Raw genomic sequence first — 7,841 nt, forward strand, 5'->3', positions numbered from 1 at the left:
CTTCCTTCCTTTCTTTCTCTCTCTTTCATTTTTTCCTTCTTTTGGCTTCTCAGTGCTTTGAGTACAAGGGATGGAGAAGAGATATAAATTACATAAGAAACTGCAAGCTATGTCATATGTCTACCTCTCTAGCTGACAGGGGAAGCAGGGGAAATTTCTCTTCCAATTGCCTACTCTGAATGTCATCCAATCATAATTATGGGATGAGGCGGGGGAACTCTTTTATTCTTTTAATCATCCAACAAATATTTCTCAAGCACATATCTTGTTAAGAGACTGTTTTGGGTACAGTAATTCACAGTGAATAAAACACAGATATTCTCACCTTTGTGATACTACGTCATAGTTGGAAGGAGTGGGGAGAAACAGACAGGAAGCAAATAAGAAAAATAAGAAGTCATGTGATGATATCTACTGGGAGAGAATCATTAGGCAGTAAAGGACTCAGCAGTGTGGAGGTGACACATTCAATTTTCAGGAGAAGAATCAGGGAAGTTGTCATTGTTTGAAGCTATCATTTAGCTTCCCTTTCTTCCAATCTTCTTTCTTTACATGGGAAATAAGGACTGTGGGATTCTTTGGGTGGATCACAGCACCTAGAGATGGATCTGATCAGTAAGAACTGCTCAGTAAGCATTAGCTACTGCTTTGGTTGCCTTCCCCTGTGGAGTGCTGGCCGGTCTCAGTACAAAGTTGAGTGCTCAGGAGGTCAAGATAGTTAAGCAGAGAATCTGACCAGAATTTTCATGGTACAAAGAAATAATCTTGTTGGGAGAAGGATTACCACAATTGGGGAATTAGAATACAGGGTAAATGAAATTCAAAAATAATACAACAAGAATCAGGCACAAATCCTTTACTACTACATTCTTCTGTACAAATTCAATTTGCCTAGAAAATTATACCTTGCTATGCATCCCTATTGTGTTTCTCCACCATCTATTTTGCTTTTTAAACTGCATTTCATTTTTATCATCACAGAAGCTTGTTGCTACAAAATAAATGAGCAAATCAGCCAATCGCAACAAAACTGCACTGATATCTCTCCTTAGACCATGAGAGCCTTTTCCTTAAAGGTGAACAATACTCCACATTCAAGAACTTTTTCAGCACTATGTGCTAGAAATTATATTGACTGTTTATGAAAGTTGACTGTTTTATGTAAGTTGGTCGACATAGTTTCTCAGCTTTCCCAAGTATTATTAACCCAGTGTTATAGATGACACTGAAGCTCAGAGGAGTTAAACCATTTTCCTCAGATCACATAACTTTAAAGAGGGAAACCAGATATGAGAAGCAGATTTCTTTCTCAGTGAAAAAATCATAAGCTCTTGCTTTCACTTAGCGCATAGTCTCATCATCTGTTTTCTTCACACCAGCTCACGCATGTAACATTCATTCATTTACCAAATACAGATAAATGAGTGGATTTATTCTTGCATTCATCAGATACTAATTCAAAATTTCTTCTGGGTCTGCCACACTGGGCTCAAGACTTCCCAGTGCCTTTGTCTCCTCTCCCTCAAATCTCTCCACCCAGTGTCTTGACAAATACAGTAGATCTTTCTCGCATAACCTCTCCAGAATCTTTTTCTTCTGTTATCCATGCTACAGTGTTTATGGAGGACGTTTTCTTCACCTATGAAGTGTGATGGGGGCTGAGGCTGCAGAAAGACTCATGCTGTTCACCTCAGGAGCTGACACAGTAAATGTGGATACACCTCAAACCTCTAATATCTTTATGATTTCTTTCCCAGTTACCCCAGTGGATTTACAGATTGAGGTTAGAACCCAGCAGGATTACCTTCCTGGAAAGAATAGGCTTCCCTCTAAGGTTTCACATAGATACTGGGTGAGGAAAGAGCCCTAAATGGCTTGAAAAATTGAATGCTCTTTGGGCAAAGCAGGAAGCCCTGCTATGGAAGAGCATCATCTGAACATAAATCAGGGTCTCAGTACAAACAGAGTGCTCAGAAGGTCAAGATGGTCAACCAGACAGCCTGACCAGAATATCTGTGGTGGGGAGAAACAATCTTGTTGGGAGAGGGATGACAATAATTGGGGACTTAGAATAAAGGCTAAAAATGATTCAAAGAGAATGCAAAAAGAATCAGGCACAAATCCTTTACTATATTCTGTTGTGCAAATCTCACCTTACTATGTGTTTGTATTCTATTCCTCCACAATCTTTATTTTATTTTATTTTTATGTTCACAGAGACTTGTTGGTGCCAACTAAATGAACACAACAGCCAGTGACAACAGAACTACACTAAAATAGTCCCTCATCAGCTCTTGAGAGCGGATTCCTCAAAGGTGAACAATATTCCACATACAAGGACTTTTTCAGTGCCAAGCGTTAGAAATGGAAGTGAATGTTTATTATTTTTTATATAAGTTGGTTTATATGGCTTTTCAGCTTCCCTCAGTAGCATTATACAAATTTTGTAGATGACACTAAAGCTCAGAGGAGTTAAACCATTTTCCTCAAATCACATAGCTTTAAATAGGAAAACCAGATATGAAAAGCAGATTTCTTTCTAAATTAAAACAAACAAACAAACAAAAACCATGAGCTCTTGCTTTACTCTGGCACATAGTCTCACCATCTGTTTTCTCCACACCAGGGCAATCCTGTAACATTCATTCACATAACAAATACAAATGAATGAGTGGATTCATTCATCAGATACTAATCGAGAATCTCTTTTGTGTCTACAACAATGGGCTCAAGACTTTCCAGTGTCTTCGTCTCCTCTGCCTCACATCTCTCCACCCAGTGTCTTCACAAATACTGTAGATCCTTCCTGCACATCTCCAGAATCATTGTCTTCCTTTTCACTCACCTCTGTTGTTATCCATGCTATGGTGTTTAAGGAGGATGTATTCTGCACCATGAAGTGTGATGGGCACTGGTGCTATGGAAAGACTCCTGCTGTCCACCTCAGGAGCTGACACAATAAATGTGGGTAAACCTCAATCCTTTAATATCTTTATGACTTCTTTCCCTTTAAATCCAATTCCTGTTTTCTTAGTTCAAGCTCTGACATTCAAAACTAAACACCTTTCTCTAACATGTTGCTGTAATTATTTAAGCCTTCTGCCTAGGATTTTTCAGTTTCTCTTAAGTTTTCATAAAACTCTCCCAACATATCTCTAAGTGACCAGGCTTTTCAATCACTGCTTCCCTCAATGTGTATTTCACACACACACACGCACACACACTCCACTTAAATTGAACAAGTTTATTTATTCACACAGGAATTCCTACAAACAGCCCGGTTTTCTCCATCATATATCCACTCCTCTGCATAGCTCAATTTTGATTCTTACACTCTGATATTTTACATATTCTTACACTCTGATATGATCTTGCCTCTTATTCTTTATGGCTCTGCTCTGTAATTTTGTTGTTGTTGCTCTGACATATAATTGGACACGTAACTTGTACATGACACACCTTAGCAAGGAGGCAACCCATATCTCAGATGTAAGTGAAAGAAGCACTCTTCTGGGGTTTCCTAGGGGAGTGGTCAGCATGCTGGCCTCATTCCTGAAAGGGCCTAGTTAGGAAAACAACAGGAGCTTTTGCCTTTCAGAAATCTGTACCATCTCACAATCCCCAGACAGTCTCAGCTACAAGGAACAAGTGATAATGCCATACCACTGTTATAAACACTCACACACACACAATACATACACACACACAAAATCATTTAATCATTTTAAAAAAATCTGTGGCACTTTAGCTGGGCAGGTCTAGGCAGGTCCTCCTTTGCTGGGACATGCCTTTTTCTGTCCTGGAATACCCTAAACTTGATATTGTGGTAGCACGAGTTTTCCCTTTGTGACTTTATCCTTCTTCCCTTTTCTCCTCCTTCTTTGCGGAGAATGAGCAGCCACTGAGCCCTGTGTCCTAGTCCAGCAATGAGAAGATCTGCTCTTAGTAGATCCCTGCTTTTGCACTGAAGTCCCTGAAATCACCTGTGTTCCAGACCACCCACTAAAGATAAATAAAGCTCCCCTGATGTGGGGAATTAGCTCAAGTGGTAGAGCGCTTGCTTAGCATGCAAGAGGTAGTGGGATCGATGCCCACATTCTCCAAGCTTTATTATTTAGACCTCGGGTCTCCAAACATTCAGGTCTCCAAACCCGAGTCAGTGTCTGAGGGCAGGATACTGCTTTGGTTCAAGATATAGGAGCAGCAACAATACAGGGCTGGTGACGGCTCCCTCCTGATATTCAGTGTAGCTTAGATCTACCGTGTAATTAATTTTCTGTTTCTTTGAGGAGCTGTGAAACCAAGGGACATATACAATTGCTCTTTTCTCCCTGTTTCTGCCTGCAACTTGAATGTGAGACAATTGTGAAAAGTGCAGGGCAGAGCCACCTGGGTAAATACAGCCCCGGCTTTCTGGTCAGGGTACTGAAACCAGGATGTGCGAGGTAACTAGAATGTGCCTGGACTGATACTGTAGAAAGCAAGCCCATAAAGTTGTTCATGAGCTTGTGGACGCACCTGCCAGCTGTGAATAAGTGGCTCTAATCCCAAACAACTCACCTAAAAAGAGCCTGAGAGCTTAACTGAGCAATGGCCCACTTTCCAGTCCTCACTGACCACTAGGTTGCACACACTCCAGAGATCTCTGAACAGTAGTGTCAAGGCTTTCAAGTAGAGTTATCTTTGAAAGAACAACACATGGAAGGCTGGTTGGTACTTGGAACTTGAACACAAGGCAATTGTGTGCCTGCAAAAGAAAATAGCAATATTATCCTTAAGATTTCAACAAGACACAGTGTCTCATCACATAATCCAAAGAAGTCCAGGTTACAACCCCAAAATATTTAGCATATGAAAAAACAGGGAGATCTTAATTCACATGGCACAGAGAATCTTTGAGTAACAATACTGAGGACACAGGTGTCAAAATCATCTGACACATACATTAAAGCAGTTATTATAACAATGCTCCTAGAATTATGGGATAACATTCATGAAGTGAATGGAAAGTCTCACCAAATATTTGGAATATGTAAACACCAATTTAAACTTAAGAATTAAAAAAATGTATTAACCAAAACTCTTAGGGGAAATAAAAGCTTAATTGGATGGTCACAATAACAGAATGCAGAAGACTAAGGAAAAGTCAGTGAAGTTGAAAACAGAACAAGAATACCTACATAAGCTGAACTATAGAGAGAAAGGAGGATTTAATTTGTCCCTGAACAGAGGCTCAGGGAAAATAAAAAATAACACATCTAACATTCACATTATTGTAATCTGGAAAGAAGAGGACAAAGAGGTCTTTGTGGGATAAAACTTTGAAGAACTAATGGCTGAAGATGTATCAAATTTGTCAAAAGATGTAAACCAGATTTTAAAGTTCAGTAAATGTCAAGCACGATAAACCCAAAGAAACCCATAGCAAGACATATCATAATCAAACTGCTGAAAACTAAGAAAATACAAAACAATTTTGAAAGCAGCCAAAGGGAAATGAAAGAGAAAATACCATATGAATGAGTGCAGATTTCTCATCAGGAACCCAGGAGCCAGAAAAAAATGTCATAACATTCAGTAAGCACCAAAAGAAAAGACATGCTATGTGAAGCAAAAGTATCTTCCAGGCATAAAGGCAAATAAATGCATTCTCATTGGAAGGTAAATAAATACATTCTCAATCCTAGCAAGACTGCTGGAAAAGAATTAGCAAAGATTTGAGATAAGAAAAGTGATACCACAAGGAAACTTAGAGCATCATCAATGAAGGAACAAAAGCAGAAATAGAAAATGTCTGGGTAGACCTAACAGACTGTTATTCTTCCCTTGAGATCCTTAAGGTATGCTTGATGATTGAAAGCAAAATTGTAACTTTATCTGATGCAGTTGTCATTGTATCTAGATGTACTACATACATAAGATAAAAGGTAAGTTTAATGGGCCTAACTCTTCATGAAGTTTCTATATTCAATTTGAATGGTAAAATATTGATTCTACATATACTGGAAAAGGTTGTATATGTATATGGTAATCCCTAGACCCGTTACTAACCAGATGTAAATAAACCAAAACAAGATAGAAAGAGGAACATAGAAGAATTAAAACAAAGGGAACAAAGGTTAACAAATTATTAAGTAGTAGATCTATCTAAAACTTATCTATAATAACATTACATGTAAATGATCTAACTGCATTAAGTAAAACTAGAGATCATCAGAATGTGTTAAAATAAATGTGCTGACTAAAGAAACCCACCCGCAATACACTTATATATAAGAATAAAATTATATAACAGATTGAAAGAAAAGAGTGGGAAAAGATACCTCATGCAACCATTAATCAAAGACTGCTGTGGTGTATATATACATAAAATCAGACAAAGTAGATTTGAAAGCAGAGAAACGTTTCAGGAATAATGAGGGCTGCTAAATAATTATGATTGTCAATCTTCCAGAGGAATACTGTCCCAAATGTATATGAGGACACAGATCTTCAAAAGTCATAAACAAAATCCAACCGTAGTTGCAGTCATTAACACTCCTCTATTAGTAATTGGTGGACTTAGTAGAAAACAAATCAGCAGAGATATTGGAGAATTGAACCACACCATCCAGTAATGGACCTATCAACTTCATAATGCAAAATAAAATTTAAGCAGAAAGCAAAGACAAAATTAAAAGAAAAGTAAGGTCATGTTATAAGCAGAAAATTAAGGGTAATCCAGCATATAAAAGAGTGCTATTATTGAAAGAGTTTGAAAGAGTTATTCAGTTATTTTGAGACATTTTGAAGCAGTTATTTAGCTGGAAACGACAGCAAGACTGAAAATGGTGAATCTGGAGGTGGATCTTCCCTCGTCCATATTTACCTTGTCTTCTTTTGAGGTCTAGGGTGTCTATACTTCCTCTGAATTACCTGATCCTACTATAGTGTCTGGCACAGAGCATCTCCCCAGTGAATATGTACTAAATGCGTAGAAAGTAATTGATAGATTCAAAAGAGTTGTGCAAGAATAATGTTAGTTATTTGACAAATCATTGAATGTGGTGTTTGAAGGAAGATAGTTAATCAAAGTTGACTTGAAAGGCAAGCCCAAGGCCAGATGTGGTGGGTCATTTCTATAATCCCAGCACTTTGGGAGTCCGAGATGGGTGGATCCCTTGACACCAGGAGTTTGAGACCAGCCTGGACAACACAGCGAAAACCTGTCTTTACAAAAAATACAAAATTAGCCAGATGTGGTGGTATACATCTGTATTCCCAGCTACTCAGGAGGCTGAGGTGGGAGGATCATTTGAACCGGGGAGACAGAGGTTGCCGTGAACAGAGATCCTGCCAGTGCCTGCACAACAAAGTGAGACCCTGTCATAAAATAAAATAAAATAAAATAAAATAAAATAAAATAAAACAAAACAAAAAAGTTAAACTCAGGCCGGGAGGGGTGGCTCACGCCTATAATCCTATCACTTTGGGAGGTCAACGTGGGCGAGCGGATCACCTGAGGTCAGGAGTTTGAGACCAGCCTGGCCAGCATGGTGAAAACCCGCCTCTACTAAAATACAAAATTGGCCGGGCGTAGTGGCAGGCACCTGTAGTCCTAGCTACTCAGGAGGCTGAGACAGGAGAATTACTAGAACCCGGGAGGCAGAGGTTGCAGTGAGCCAAGATCTTACCATTGCACTGCAGCCTGGGCGACAGAGTGACACTCTGGGAAAAAAAAAAATGTTAAACCCAAAAGTAAGTAAAGAAGAGGTCTGGAATTAGATATTTGGTGTATGAATGAATGAGCTAAAGTGCAAAAGAATGGGCAGAATAACTGAGCTGGTACAGAGGGGGGAAAA

The 7,841-nt window shown here is 39.0% G+C and overlaps 1 non-coding gene across 1 annotated transcript; it reads left to right on the forward strand.

The window, feature by feature from the left end:
* The first annotated feature begins 4,030 nt into the window (after positions 1-4,030).
* TRNAA-AGC (transfer RNA alanine (anticodon AGC)) lies at positions 4,031-4,103 on the forward strand. Its single transcript has one exon. It is a non-coding gene; the product is annotated as a tRNA-Ala (tRNA).
* Positions 4,104-7,841: the final 3,738 nt, after the last annotated feature.

The sequence above is a fragment of the Rhinopithecus bieti genome, unplaced genomic scaffold (assembly GCF_001698545.2).
Source record: "Rhinopithecus bieti isolate Rb0 unplaced genomic scaffold, ASM169854v2 scaffold_19826, whole genome shotgun sequence".
In the NCBI taxonomy this organism is placed as follows: Eukaryota; Metazoa; Chordata; class Mammalia; order Primates; family Cercopithecidae; genus Rhinopithecus; species Rhinopithecus bieti.